The 16288-nt window shown below is 46.5% G+C and overlaps 1 non-coding gene across 1 annotated transcript; it reads left to right on the top strand.

The window, feature by feature from the left end:
* Positions 1–12643: 12643 nt before the first annotated feature.
* On the top strand, positions 12644–12716 carry TRNAM-CAU (transfer RNA methionine (anticodon CAU)). The gene has a single exon. It is a non-coding gene; the product is annotated as a tRNA-Met (tRNA).
* Positions 12717–16288: the final 3572 nt, after the last annotated feature.

Here is a 16288-nt window from a genome sequence, read left to right as displayed (position 1 = left end):
ATTTAGCAGGGAATTTCCAGCATCTATGAGTGCAATCAATTAACTTGAACACGCTGAGTAAGGGAGGTGTAGAACTATGATTAAATACAATACGTGCTCCCAGGGCCGCCACCGCGCAAGTTTTTACACTCGTTTGTGGTTACTGTTTTCGTGATTTGTCTGCATCTCTGGTGAGGGTCTGCTTAACAATATTAGAATATATTGAGTGAACGTGGCTCTGAGCGTGGTATGCACGGTGATTCTATAGCATATTGTCGCGACGTCAAGAGAGAGGTCGTACTCGCAGACACTGAGAAAACAGCAGCGGGTCGGTCTTTTTGTTAACTGCGCGAGAGAGAGTTCCTCATCTTTCTGGTTGTTGCGTTCTGCATAAAAGCGTGCAGATGCGCATATGTGCTGTCGCCTTCGTCTTTTTCGCGGGACGCACGTGACATTTGCCTCCCTCCAAAAATGGCATCGTCCCGATGCGCAGCCAAGGCACTCTACTTATAAAAACGCACATATGCACCGGCACGCACAGGACAAACGAGAGTTAGCTGGACAAGTAGGGTTTCATCCGGATGACATGCACGATTTCGGGTGAGCAGTTTCGGCGACTGGAACTGCAATCGCCGTCGGGAATAACTTCGTAGTTGATGTCGTTCAATCGTCGGGTGACTCGATATGGGCCAAAGTATCGTCGTAATAGCTTTTCTGAAAATCCGCGTCGACGTATTGGGATCCAGACCCATACCTTGTCGCCTGGTTTGTAGGTTACCAATTTATGTCATAGGTCGTACCGTTCCGCATCTTTGTGTTGCTGGTGACAAATACGCACGCGGGCTAGCTGTCGGGCTTCTTCGGCGCGCTGACCAAATTCTTCGGCGTCAGCATGAGTGTCGTCAAACTCGTGTGGCAGCATAGCGTCCAACGTTGTAGTGACTTCGCGCCCATGTATTAAACTAAACGGCGTCATTCCGGTAGTTTCCTGCCGGGCAGTATTATAGGCGAAGGTCACATAAGGCAAGATTTCGTCCCAGTTCTTGTGTTCTGTGTCGACATACATGCAGAGCATGTCTGCGAGGGTCTTATTAAGCCGCTCTGTTAGTCCGTTCGTTTGTGGATGGTACGCCGTTGTTCTCCGGTGAGCTGTACCACTGAGCCTGAGAACCGACTCCAAAATTTCTGCCACGAACGCAGTTCCTCTATCCGTGATGAGAACTGTTGGAGCACCGTGCCGAAGGACGACATTTTCTATGAAGACATGAGCTGCTTCTGTTGCTGTGGCCCTCGGCATGGCTTTAGTTTCTGCGTAGCGAGACAAGTAATCAGTGGCGACAATGATCCATCTGTTCCCTGTGGTAGAAGTTGGGAATGGGCCCAGGAAATTCATTCCGATTTGGGCGAATGGCTTTGCTGGTACTTGAACGGAATGTAATAAGCCTGCCGGCCTGCCGGGTGGTGCTTTGCGTCTTTGACAGTCGGCACATGTTTGGACGTGATGTTTCACAGCAGCAGGTAGGTTAGGCCAGTAGTAACTGTTTTGCAGACGGGACAATGTTCGAGTGTAACCGAGATGACCAGAGGTGACTTCATCATGGCAGGCTTCCAGAATTTCTTTTCTCAGTGATGCAGGGACGATGAGCAAGTATGGGCTGCCGGTGGGAGAAAAGTTTTTCTTGTATAGGACGTCGTTCCTTAAACCAAAAGATGGCACTCCTCTCGCAAAAATTCGCGGCACGTCTTCCCGTCGTCCTTCTAAGAAATCAATAAGCGAAAGCAGGTCAGGGTCACTGCGCTGCTCTTGTGAAATAGTGGCCGCGTTGATGACTCCCAAGAATGCGGCGTCCATAGACTCGTCATTATCAGCGGCAGGCTCGACGGGTGACCGCGAGAGACAGTCTGCGTCGGTGTGCTTCTTCCCTGATTTATAAATAATGGTCATATCAAACTCCTGAAGTCGAAGGCTCCAGCGTGCTAAACGACCGGATGGGTCTTTCAAGTTAGTGAGCCAGCAAAGCGAGTTGTGATCACTGACGACCTTGAATGAGCGGCCGTACAGATAGGGTCGAAATTTGAGAACCGCCCAAACCACGGCGAGGCACTCTTTCTCGGTAGTCGAGTAGTTCTCTTCCGTGCGAGAGAGAGCTCTGCTGGTATAGGCTATCCCTTTCTCGGAGTTATCTTGCCATTGTACCAGTACGGCGCCCAGGCCTACATTGCTTGCGTCGGTGTGAAGTGCTGTTGGCGCTTCCTGGTCAAAGTGCGCAAGAACCGGAGGTGTTTGGAGGCGTTGGCGTAATTTGTTGAACGGTGTTTGTCCCTTTTCGCTCCAAAGAAAGGGGACATCCTCTCATGTGAGCCGCGTCAGAGGCGCCGCAATAGACGAAAAGTTGGCGATGAATCGTCGGTAATAAGCGCAAAGGTCTAAGAAGCGTCTCACTGCTATTTTGTCATGCGGTGCGGGAAACTTTACGACAGCGTCGATTTTGCCCGCGTCAGGTCGAACACCTTCATGGCTGAACACGTGGCCTAAGAAGCAAAGTTCGTTGAAACCGAAATGGCACTTCTCTGGCTTTAAAGTCAGGCCCGCCGAACGTATAGCTTGTAGAACTGCGAATAATCGACTTAGGTGTTCCTCGAATGCAGCTGAGAAGACGACAACGTCGTCTAGATAAACCAAGCATGTCTGCCACATAAGTCCTGATAGCACAGTGTCCATTAAACGCTGCAAAGTGGCTGGCGCTGAGCATAACCCGATTGGAAGCACTTTAAATTCATAAAGACCGTCGGGCGTCACGAAAGCAGTTTTCTCACGGTCTCTCTCGTCGACCTCTATTTGCCAATAGCCACTTCACAGGTCCATCGATGAGAAATAGCGTGCATGCTGCAGCCGATCAAGAGAGTCATCTATACGTGGCAGTGGGTAGACGACTTTCTTCGTTACTTGGTTTAACTTGCGGTAATCTATACAGAAACGCAAGCTGCCGTCTTTCTTTTTAACCAATACCACGGGGGATGCACAGGGACTCTTGGAAGGCTGTATTACGTCATCTTGGAGCATCTTCTAAACTTGCTTTTGGATCTCCTCACGTTCTTTCGGAGCCACACGGTATGGGTTTTGACGGATTGGTCTCGTATTTTCTTCAATGATGATTCGGTGCCGGGTCAGTGGTGTTTGCTTGACTTTCGACGTGCACGAAAAACAATTTTTGAACTGGTGTATCAGCTCTAGTAGGCGCTGTTTTTCCGAGGCTGGCAGGGTTGAGCAAATGTTGACAGACAAAGGTGTCGAGGCTGGGATGGTCGCCTCGTCCGGTTGAAAAGCGAAGAAATCTCTGGCTTGGTCCACGTCGTCGTAGGAGGCAATCGCGGTGCCCTTCTGGATGTGACGACGCTCGTTGCTGAAGTTGGTGATGAGGACTTCTGCCCGCCCATCAATTAGTGCCAGAATGCCTCTCGCTATTGAAACACCTTGCGTAAGCAATAGCGTGTCTATTCGCTCCGCTATCACCTCATTACGGCACGGCCGTTCACACAACACCGACACAAGGCAGCAAGATCTCGGCAGGAGCATCACATCATCGGCTACACGTAAACTTTGCAGTTGTTCTTCAGTGGTGGCGTCGACGTAAGGATGGGCGAAAAGGTGACGATACGTTCTGGGATGTTGATTACAGCACCTTACTCTCGCAGAAAATCCATACCCAAAATCAACTCTTTACAACAATCCGGTAAAATGACAAAGTGGCGACGAAGTTCGAATCATCGATTACGAGCCGAGCGGTGCATTTACCGGTTGGCGTCATTAGCTGCCCACCAGCACTCCTTATGCTCGGCCCTCTCCACGGCGTCTAAACCTTCTTAAGGCGGTCGGCGAGCTCTTTTCGCATAATAGAGAAGTCAGCACCAGTGTCAACCAGTGCTGTTACATGGTGTCCGTCTATAATAACGCTGAGGTCGGCACGTACAAATTCATTGACGTGGTTGTCGTCGTCTTCGTCATCACCGTCGTCACGTTGTCTTTGTGTAGAGGCAAGGGGGTCTTTTTGGCGTCTCGGCAATTGGCAACCTTGCCCCCGGAGGTCGCGGCAGTTAGTTTCCCTGGCACGGGCTTGGGGAGCGGTTTCTGATGGCGTCCGCGTATCTTTGGCGATTCGGGGAATTCTGACCTCGTGCAGGTGAGGGAGACCGCCAGCGACGACTTGGTTAAGACGCTTGGTTGGTCGGTAGGTGATCAGCACCATGGTCACGAGGGTCTTCAGAATAAAAGGAAGCGGGCCGAGAAAAGTTTCCAAAGCGGGTTTCTCGATGACGGCAGCAGCGCCAAATGTGGCCTGGTTCGCCGCAGTGGAAACAAAGGGGTCGACGGTCGGCAGTGCGCCACAAGTCGGTCCGACGTACTGGTGGTCGCCGCACAGGTTCACGCTGCCACCACGGCAAGGTAACGGGCCGTGGCTGAAAGGGTGCTTCTTCTGGGGCAGGCGGATGACGGCGGCGGACGGCATCGGCATAGGTCAGTGGACGTGGTTCGGGTGGTGGCGCCGGTGATGGAAAGGCTTGCCGTAGTTCCTGGCGCACGATTTCTGCAACAGAAGCAACTGGAAGATCGGTAGACGGAAGGCCGAGGGCCCGCAGCTCTTCCCGCAGGATTTGTCGAATCATTTGCCGTAAAGAGCTTTCAGAAACGGCAGCGTTTTGAGCGGCGGCACCAATAGGCGTTTGGTCGGGCAGGCGCTCAAAGTGGCGGCATCGTTGTTGGAGCGCCCACTCAATGACAGTCGCCTCTTTGATGAATTCATCCACTGTTGTTGGTGGATTTCGCACAAGGCCAGCGAAAAGCGGTTCCTTAACTCCCCGCATCAGATGACAAACTTTCCTTGCCTCGGGCATGTCAGGGTCAGCGCGGCGAAATATACGGGCCATATCCTCAGCGAACATGGCCACGCTTTCGTTCGGCTTTTGCATGCGGGCTTCAATCATCTGTTGTGCGAGATCCCGTCGGTCCGCACTCAGGAACGTCTCGAGAAGCTTTTGGCGGAAATTGTCCCAGGTTTGGAAAGTAGACTCCCTGTTCTCGTACCATGTGCGAGCGCTATTTTCCATTGCGAAGTAGGCACGGCCAAGTTTTTCTTGCATGCTCCAACGATTCACCACAGCGGTCCGCTCAAACTGGTCGAGCCAGTCCTCGACATCTTCATACGGTTCTCCACGGAACACTTCGGGAACACGAGGAGTCTCAAAAGTTACCTGGTAAGGGTGAGTCGTCTGGGCCGCAGGAAGATTCGCAGACGTTGAAGAGGCCGCCATGTTGGTAACAGGAGATGCCGTCAAGAGTTCTGGACTTAGGCCTAATAGGCGCCGGCTGAATCGGTGTACTGGAGTCGCAACAAGATGTTGAGGCTCCGGACTGGGTCTACGGTCCCGAACAACGCTTTCTTGCATCAGGTTGCAGGCCCCAGCACCTCCACCAGTGTTGCGACGTCAAGAGAGAGGTCGTACTCGAAGACACTGAGAAAACAGCAGCGGGTCGGTCTTTTTGTTAACCGCGCGAGAGAGAGTTCCTCATCTTTCTCGTTGCGTTCTGCATAAAAGCGTGCAGATGCGCGTATGCGCTGTCACCTTCGTCTTTTTCGCGGTACGCACGTGACAATATGTAAAGTGATCATATCCCAAAAACTCTAAAGTGGGACGGGGCATGGGGTTGCAGAATGATGTAAGGAAAAACATATAGTGCTGAAACAGAAAAAATCTACATTTTAACAGGGGAGCTGTTTTAGGTATGGCGTAGATTTTTGTAGTGTATGCCATGATCTCCTAGCGCGGGGAAAGTCATATGAGCCATTCGCGCTGTCAACGAGGCACTACACTCCTTTTGATTGGAAAAGCCGACCGAGCAAAAAAAGGTGGTTATTCAGGAACCTCAACAAATCTCATTTGTATAAAAGTATACCACACGAACATGTCCTGCAAATTTGTTACCGGATGACAAGTTCCAATACTGCCATTTTCAAGTGGTGTTTCACACGGTAATGAGTCATGATAAAACATATGCTTCCCATGTCTGTTCGTATCTGTTGCTTTGCTTGGGCTGTTCATTGTGCCTATGTAAACTCCTTATTGTCAAATATATTGAAAACTGTTATCACAGTTTCGTTTTGTTGCCACATTATTATACGTCCTGTTCTACACACTTCACTCTTCATGGCTGCTAACGGTTGGTAGGAAAGGCAACATAGCAAATCACAGGTCTAATACCTCCAGCGACCACCACGTTATCATTTATTTATATTGGCTATAAATAAATACGGAAACTTTATACCAATTTTTGCTATGGCTTTCGCAGCATTTCATATGCACTTCGCAGTCGCACTTTTTAGTTGGCTATGCTCACAACTCGCATGTAACCAAGGCCTACCTTAACTGCTTCATTCAAAATCGCAGACAAATCTATCGCACTTCGTTTTTACTTTGTCGAATAGCTTGGCGAGTTATTTGGATGTTTTGTTAAGATAAGGGAAAACTTATAGCACACACAGTGGAAACACAGTGGAAAATGTTATTGGCTTGCTCAGAATGTATAATTCACTATTTTTTACGATAGTCACGCATAGCTAGCGCGAGTCAGTTGGATAGATCAAAACTATATATAGGATCTCTTGCCACTCCAGCGTGTGTCATTTGACCCACTCAGCAGAGTTACCAGCAATAATATTCTGACTCTCTAAGCTATGGTAACATCACCTTCCAGATAAGGGCCCCTGCTTTCTTCAGAATTGGTGCCTTTATAAACAGTCAATAATACTATGGTGTCATATCCAGCTTTTCTGGACGCCAACGGTTTAGTTCGCGTGAAGGACATTACGCCGCGTATCGGCCCTAAAGAATTCAGAAGTCCCGCAGTGAAGTATGCAGCGACGTATCAATTAATAAATTACAATAAAAAATAATGCACACAACTGTGACTGTGGCTTCACCTCAGTGCGCAGATAAAAGAGTGCGGTGTCTCGGCATTATCTCGGCGGTGACGACTGGCAATGAGTTGACAGTTTTTCTAGACATACCATACCAGACAGCTTGCAGCATTCTGCGCGAAATGTCTGGCCGTCATAGAGGCACCCTTGGTGTATCTAAATAAGCGTATATTTTCTTTGTTTGTATGTAATGATTGATATGTGGTGTAACGTCCCAAAACCACTATATGACTATGAGAGACGCCGTAGTGGAGGGCTCCGGAAATTTCGACCACGTGGGGTTCCTTAACGCGCACCCAGATCTGAGCACACGGGCCTGCAACATTCCCGCCTCCATCGGAAATGCAGCCGCCGCAGCCGGGATTTGAACCCGCGACCTGCGGGTCAGCAGCCGAGTACCTCAGCCACTAGACCACCATGGCGGGGAATTTCTTTTTAGGTATTGTGCTGCCCTATCGGTGGGAATATTATCGAAGCATGCTGCTTTCGGTGTTTCGTGTTCAGTGAGCGTCAAGCATTATGCAGGACATTGCGGTTGTATAATCACTTTTTATTTGTGTGCTTCCGAAATTATGCTCGCTTGTTCCTTACATTACGCTAAAGTAAAACTGGATAACTTCGTGAACGCTAAAAATGAGAGTATGAAAACGAAGTGTAAGATATGCATTTCTTATTTTCATTTATGTCTGGTCGCCACTTCCAGCTTGACGCCGCCACCTCCGGCTTGGCGCCGTCGAAGCGGCTGGGGCTCGAACTTACGCACGCAGTCAGGCTTGCTTTCACACCGCACCATGATCTCGGTGTCGCATAGACATTTTTGCTCGTGATCAGGACTGGTACGAAAGGAGCTCAGTTCATAGGTTAGCCACTCAGCGATTGAAAGTTACCATGCGACAGAACCCCAGACTATGTCGTGATCAAAGCTGCGATCAAGCGTGCCCGTGTCAGCCTGGCGACGCTGTCGGGTCCGCATGCTCCGCACACTGTAATTCCTATCTGCGCGAGTAAAAAAAAAAGAAGAGAGAGAAAAAGTAACAATGATCTCCTCAGTGGAAAGCTTACGACAGAGTAGGAGATGAAATATTATTGGATCAATTGAAATTTTATTTTTATATTTTTAGATATATGGTAAGATAGATTAGGGTGTTTTCAACTGAGGAGAGAGTTTTAATGTTTACTAAAGTGTCATTCTTTAAATGTACATTACAGCTTACGAGGAGTTCCTGAGGGACACCTCACTACTTCTTTTTAATATACTGCTAAGCACTATTCGAAGTAATGATGAAGTGTACACACATGTATATGCAGATGATATAGCAATTTTTGCTTCACACAGTGACATACAATCACTATATATTCGCTTGAGAACGTATAAATGGGCAATTATTAATCGGTTGCAGGATATTCATTTATGTCCTAATTTTTCAAAGAGCCAATTACAGTTTTACCTTTTGATACCTCAGTCTCTGTAATCCAGAATAACGTGTGGCCTGTGGAAAATATCACACTTGAACTCGGTAAAATATCTGGCACTATCTTAAGATAACCACCTCCATTGGATACCACCAAGACAGGAGTACGGGCACTGAGAATCTTACGAAGGCTGTACAGCAGTCGATCACAGATACGGAGAGAATCACTAATCGTGTTTTACAAAATCGACATACGTGCAGCTTTTCAGGACATTAATGGTTTAGCCTCGTATTAGAATTTTTATGTGTTTTATATTCTGGTGCACAGGCTAATAAATTGCGTCCTCTGATATTCCTGAAATAGGAGGCCCAAATTGATTCTTTGGATTACCGAGACTCATAGCGAATAATGCCCTCTTCTTAGAAGCAAGCTTGTTCTCTCTTTTGTGCAGATTTAGGATACTAACTATGCCATCATTCCTAAAAGTTTATTGGAAAATAGATAAAAGTAGAAGTTTTTTCTCTCTATTCATCACTCATAGTTGTTTTCTTTTTCTATCTTATTGATCTCGGTTTCATACAGTGTGGGTGGGCTTCGAAGAAGCACTTGTTGGGCTATTATGTGTTAACTGACAGAACTTTCTTGCATCGGTTATAAAAGAAAACTTTGAAAGCATTTTTTCACACTACATATCGGAATCATGCAAAAATTTGGCCTTACCATATAATAAACTAGATTCTGCAGAGGCATTTAAAGCGGATAAATGTAAAGAATTTTCATAGCTACAGTTGCCTCTCACTCTGAAAAATTATCCGGCATCGGAATTTTTTCTGAATCCGAGGCCATCAACTGTTGATTCCTAATAGGACTTCCCGATTTATTATCAATTTTTTCGGCAGAATGGCATTACGGAAGCTCAGCCCATCAACCTCAATTGTGCCCATAGTTACAGATACTTTATTTGTGCTTTCGACACTCACTAAAAATAGCGGATCTCAATTATCACGTGGGTTTGGAACGTAAAACCCCGGATATTGTTATTATTGTTATTCTTAATTATATCACAAAACTTTTCATTTTTGTTCCCTACTTTCGCAACTTTAATCAGATTATTCACCGTACCAGGCCACAAAGGGACAAAAATGAACTAAAATGACCAAACAGCAGATGATCCGGCGAAAGGCGCTCCCAGTGATACGGTATTTCCAATTATTTTGACAACTGTCCTCGTAATTCGTGACAGATTGAGAAGGCGAGCAATAACTTTACCCTATGACGTAGTTTATCACTCAGCTAAACTAGTATTGGCACCTGTTGTTCCCTCGGCGTAGCAATTTTTGTTCCACACAATATGTAGTATGATTACTTTTATAAAATTACGCTCACACGTTCTGAAATTGAACTATAGCACATACGCACAGAGATTGTCTGGATCCTTTCCCTCTGTACTATTCTTGTGACAGGGACTAAACAACTGAAAATACTTTGTTATCATGCATTCGCTTCAATTTACTGAGTGAAAACATTTTCAAAACGGTATTTAATTGAATCAAAATAGATTTCGGCATTTAAAATATTCTATCCTTCAAAGCTCCTCATCGCCATTGTCACTGAGACCACTGTTCTACGGTGAATTTTTTTTAATGAATCAGCGAGGTGTTGACCTGAACTATCTAGGTTAGCGTTAATTATTTAGTTTACCTAATATATAAATCATTGGTGATACCAATCTAATACGAACACTTTCTTTACTGATCATTCATTTCTTGGCAACTCCCGAAGATGGGCGTGTGCCATACAAATAGGTAACCATCATCGCCAAAAGGTGGAGAGCCTCCACGTGAGCAAACAGTAGTGATGACAAGAATCGAGGAATAGAAAAAATTAAAGTGGCTCGTCCCGTATACTTCAATGCACCTCCGGAAGAAAAGACCAGAAAAAGAGTAACCACCGCTCGGCGCAGGCAGCACCAGAGTGTTTGGCCACTTTCATGATTGTTATAAATTGTTCTGGAGTATATTACACGCAGGACACAAGTAGTAAACTTTGTTCTCAAACTTACGCAAGCACCACATATTACACTGGAAGGTTTGATCACTGATACATAGAAGATTTAGAGAAACCAACGATGCGTTCAGGTACCAGTTCAGTAATCACAACGTCCTTGTGCTCTCTATGCTTCATTAGCCGATACATATATAGACAGGTTTGCACAACAGGCTTCCCTTCGGATTATTTAGGGCGATGGTTTTTAGAGTCGAATTCACTTCAAAATATAAGCAGAAACTTCACGAATACTTTTTAATTCGCAAGTTTAAAGCGCCTTCTAGGAACCTAAACGAAAATGCTGATAAATTGTCCAGCGTGCTTGCATATTATAGCAACGCTTTCTAGAATTCTATCATAGTATACAGTGCATGCACAGTACCATGCTGCCACAGACTGCCTCTGTTTGTTTGGACAATCTTTCTATCACAAAAATGCTATTTTTGCTGTAGTTTTTTGTCTGACTTTGTTCGCACAATGGAATCTATTCCTACTTACACTTTGCACAACGCCAATGAATATGATGGGTGCTATGTCTCACAGTATCTCGTTGGACAGAGGCGCGGTTTCTTGTCTAGGGGATATATTTGTTTGTGTCGTTGGGATTCGCACTGCAGTGTTGTGTCCACCACGCGCCTATAACTTGTTTTTTACGCGCAGAGGGTCTAATTTTGGTGCCCCATCTTACATCGTCCAACCTCAACAGGGTGTTCTTGGCTAAAGTCGCGAAGTAATGAAAAAAAAACTGTACATAAGAACTACACGTCTCCCATTAGCTCATTACGCTTCTGAGCCATATAAGGCATGTCACAATATTTTTTCCAGTCCACCAAGCTACGCAATTCACAAAAACTGCCTAATGAACATTCTAATAGTGACTCTAGAAAATAATCTTCAGTAAAAACATTGTAGCGCTTAAGCAGCAATAATAAAGTTTTCATTTTGCGGTGGGACAACTGCACTGCTCAAATTTTGCCGGCCTTGGTTTAGGGTTCGCGAAATTGAAACATTATCACACCACAGCCGCTTCCGTCTTCCATCTCGTATCCCCTGGGGCACATACCCGCTCTAGAGCGGGTATGTGCCAAAGGAGATACGAAATGGAAGGTTAAAGCTCGTTGTTTTTTTGTTTTTTGTGGGAAACTTTAAAGCGAACCTTGAAAAAAGGACTTGCCTGTCACACCATAATATATTATATTTTTGGATGGTAAAAATGAAGGTGGTGTGCCTTATAACATGTTTATGTTGCTAGTGTTCCACAGCGTGTGGTGAACCAGAACGGATGTGCGTCACATAGATAAAGATGCCCGATCTGCGCAAAACAGTTCATGGATTGATATGTGGGGTTTAACGTCCCAAAACCACCATATGATTATGAGAGACGCCGTAGTGGAGGGATCCGGAAATTTCGACCACCTATGGTTCTTTAACGTGCACCCAAATTTGAGCACACAGGCCTACAACATTTCCGCTTCCATCAAAAATGCAGCCGCTACAGCCGGGATACGAACCCGTGACCTGCGGATTAGCAGCCGAGTACCTTAGCCACTAGACCACCCCAGGGGGCAACACTTGATGGAAAAAAATTGTATACATGAGCGACGTGTACGATTCTAGAGGATAATGACGTGACTGTGTGTCGTTATTCAACGTGTTGGATTCAATTAAGCATTCTTAAATGAAAGCACTCAGACACAAGCTGGCGTTTTTAGACTTGTTAATAAGTCAGTGTCATTTCTTGTGCGCAGAGGTAGCAACCAAGAAACGAAAGCCTCTGTAGCACAGAAGGCATCGCGTCAGTCTCATAATTTGAAGCTCATGACTTCGATGCTCACCAAGGCCAAATACAGGATTTTTTCTCCCTCTTTGGGGTCGTCGCGAGATATTTGACCAGGTCCCGCGCAACGGGTTGGGAGTCATACAGGCAGAGTAGGCTTCACCACTGGGGCGACGCGTCACAGCCCCTGGAAGCCAACCTGTGCCCTGTTAGCTACCGGTGGGTGACTGGCCGGCACTGGGGATCGAACCCCGCACCTCCCGTAGCTGAAGCGGACGCATACGTGCAATGCCACAGCTACGGTGGTCGTCGCGAAATATTTGAGTTGCCCATTTAGGATATCGAATAACGTCAATTAGCCAGTATAACCTTATCATGCAACGCGTGCCTCCTTGTACAGTCGCTTTTTTAGCCACCGTGACAGAGGCAGTGTGGGCCAATGGCCCGAATGTCCGCCTCGGTAGCGCAGTAGGCAGCGCGTCAGTCTCATAATCTGAAGGGCGTGAGTTCGATCCTCACCCGGGGCAAAGGCGGCATTTTTTTTACTTTTTCGGGTCGTCGCAATGTATTCGTGTTGCCCATTCAGGGTTTTCAATTACTGCAACTTGCCAGTAATAACCTTATCATGCAATGCCTGCCTCCTTGTACAGTCGCTTTTTTAGCCACCTTGACAGAGGAGGTGTGGGCCAATGGCCCGAATGTCAGCCTCGGTAGCGCAGTAGATTCTTTCGTCGGCACTCACGCGCGTCGGACGCAAGAATCATGTGCTCCGTAGGAGCGGCGTTTGCGGCAGATACTAGCCGCGGAAACAGGTCTTTTGATGACGATAAGGAATATCAAGTTGCGTTGCCAACCCTTCCTACAGGACCAATTGTTTTAAATACGGTTTTTCTGCACGCTGACGTACGAGCCCGACCTTAACGAGTGGAAGATTTCCGTGACACCTTGGCCAGCCTGCGACTGCTCCCCGAAGTGGTTGCTTTGGGGGCATATAGGATGAGCCACGTGTGGGCGGTAACGTTCAAGAACATGGACGCTGTCAAGACGATTCTATCGCAAGGCGATATCAAGGTAAAAAATTGTCGCTGTCTTGTCCTTGATCCGGCAAACCAGGATGTGCGTATGAAAGTGCACTGGCTGCTGCACAATGTTCTCGATGAGGATGTGCGACGTGCTTTCGAGCCGTACGGCCAAGTGGTTGACGTCAACAGAGAGCGGTGGCGTGTAAACGGCATCAGCGAAAAAGGCTCCACTACCCGTATTGTGACACTTCGGTTGAAAGTGGGCGTCAAAATTGAAGACCTGCCTCACCAAGTGAACGTAAGCGGTGAGCAAGCTTTGGTGGTTGTTCCGGGCAGAGCGCCAGTGTGCTTACGCTGTCGAGCAACCGGGCACATACGGCGAGATTGCCGTGTGCCACGCTGTGGTGCCTGCCGAAGATTTGGCCACAAGGAGAACGACTGCACGTTGTCTTATGCCAGCGTCACCAGACCTCCGAGTGGCAACGACCACGCAGAGCTGTTAATGGATGAGCATGAAGCTGAAGAGGCAGCGAGCGCGACTGCGAGGAAGGAAGAGGCGACCCCAGAATTGGTGAAACTGAGCAGGCCTAGTAGGATGGACAATGAAAAGGTCGAGAACAAGGCATCCAAACCAGAGCCAGAAAAACCGACAACGACAGACAAGCCAGAACAGCACCTGCCGACTGTGAAGGCTCCCAGCGACGCAGACACACTGCAAGACGACATGGAAATCAGCGACAGCGCAGGCAGTGGACTAGCTGAAAAGCGACCAAGAGACATTGTTGGGGAAGATTTCACTACCTCCGGAGACGTTGGTCGAGAAGAACCACCAGCAAAAACCATAGGAATGAGGCGACCAACGTTGAAGCCACGGCCGAACTTGCAGACTAATCCACGGGCGGAGGCCAGGCAGCCTTCGCAAAAGCTTCCTGGAACTTGAGTTTTTTGTGCCTTTTTTCCGAATGGAAAGTAACCCGTAAGTGAGCGGAGTTTACACACACTATGCCTCTGTAAAACCTGGACCGATTGCCGCAAAATTTTCAGTAAAACTAAAGCCGCTTTTTAGAAACGTTCACCTAAAGTAAACACTGTGTTTTGTACTCCCTTCCCTAAACAAAAATCATGGCTTTCAATATAGAGTCAGCCTTACGCGTCGCAACTTTTAACGTTAAAGGTTTACGCTCGAAGAGGCGACAGTATCAGTTACGTCGTTTGTTTCTTGAAAATGACGTTGATATCGCCGCTGTGCAGGAAACGAAAATTGAATTTGAAGAGCAGATGGACACCATATTTTTGAACTTCCGCTACAGATACAATATATGTGTGAGTCATTCTGTAGGTACTTCAGGCGGATGTCTTCTCTTTATAAGGAACACAATTGGCATTGTCGAAAAAAGTGTACACAGTGAAAATGAAGGGCGATTAATTGCATGTGATTTTCTTCTTTCCGACATTAGTTGGCGCGTTGTGTGCGTATATGTGCCAAATAGACAACAAGATAGGAAAATATTCTTCGAAAGTCTTGATACGTATCTATCATGCGATAAGGCAGTTATACTTCTAGGCGATTTCAACTGTGTGTGTAATGCCGAAGACAGGGCATGTAAAAACTTTGTACGTGACTCTAGTGCCTTGGTATTGGATTCAATGACGCGTGAGCGGAACTTGGATGACGTGGGACATGTACTGGCGCAGGGTACTCACTATACGCATTACCAGCTCAACAGTAAAGCTAGACTCTACAGAGCATACGTGTATACGTCCCTGCTTCCTATGTGCCAGGGCTACGCAGTGAAGAATGTTTCATTTAGTGACCATAGTCTAGTAATGTTCACCATTAATAAAAAAGAAAAGCCCAAATTCAATTGGGGACTCTGGAAGTTAAATGAAAAGCTACTCGAGGATGAGAAGTTTGTAGAAAATGCTGAAAAGGAATTAAAAGAAGTGGCGAAAGGTGACGCAAGTAGTTCAATTTACACATGGGAGTGCTTCAAGGAAAAAGTAAAAATAGAAGCAATTGGAAGATCAGTTTTAATAAAACGCACTAACCTGGAAAAAGAAAGACAACTGCAATGTGAGCTTGATTTTTTGCTATGTCAAGAATGCGCGCAACCAGGAGAGCGCAGTAAAGAAATAAGAGTGAAACAAGAATTAGAAGCCGTAGATACGGAAAGGTACAGAGAAGCGGTGGTACGCGCACGCGCAGAAAGATTATGGTGTGGCGAGGTTCCCACAAAACGTGCCGTCACAGATGAAAAGAGCTACGCGACAAGAAACGAGATAAGGGCGATAGAACACAAAAATGAAGTCACTACAGATGAAACCGAGATTGAGCGCGCGTTTGTGGAATATTTCCAAGAACTGTTGGAAGGCGTCAGAGCGGACACGAGTACGTATAGTCGGCGTTTCTTGTCACTTATGCCGAAGCTTGAGGATGACGTAAAAGCGAGATTAGAAGCACCCATCTCGGTCAGAGAAATAGAAATCACCATTGAAAAAATGAAAAACGGTAAAACACCCGGTCCAGATGGACTAGGTGTAGCATTCTATAAGAAATTTAAAAATCTTGTGGCAGAAGCTTTGTGGAATGTGTTCGATGAGGCATACGAGAGGAAAGAGTTACCAATATCTTTTCGGAGAACACACATTGTGGTAATCCCAAAAACTGAAGATCCCAGGAAACAGCTCTCCGTCACATCCTACAGACCCATAACCCTAGCGAATGTTGACTACAAAATATTCATGGGTGTTTTGGCCAGGCGAATTCAAACAGTGATTACAAAAATAGTCGGACCACATCAGACTTGTGGCATAAAAAGCGGAACAATTATGACGAACATTCATATAGCCCGAAATATGTTAGAATGCTGCGATGAGTTTGACGGTAAAGTAGCTATGCTACAAATCGATCTCGAGAAGGCATTTGACCGCGTGAACCATGACATACTTTTCAGCATTCTTGACTATGTCAGTATAGGGTCTGTGGTGTTGGAAGGGGTCCGAATGGCGTACACGGGATGCACTACAAAAATTGTAATAAACAAACAGCTTAGTGATAATATACAAGTCTTATCGAG

The sequence above is a fragment of the Rhipicephalus microplus genome, chromosome 3 (assembly GCF_043290135.1).
Source record: "Rhipicephalus microplus isolate Deutch F79 chromosome 3, USDA_Rmic, whole genome shotgun sequence".
NCBI classification, from domain to species: Eukaryota; Metazoa; Arthropoda; class Arachnida; order Ixodida; family Ixodidae; genus Rhipicephalus; species Rhipicephalus microplus.
Note: the sequence above shows the minus strand (reverse complement) of the source record. Positions and strands in the feature narration are given on the sequence as shown.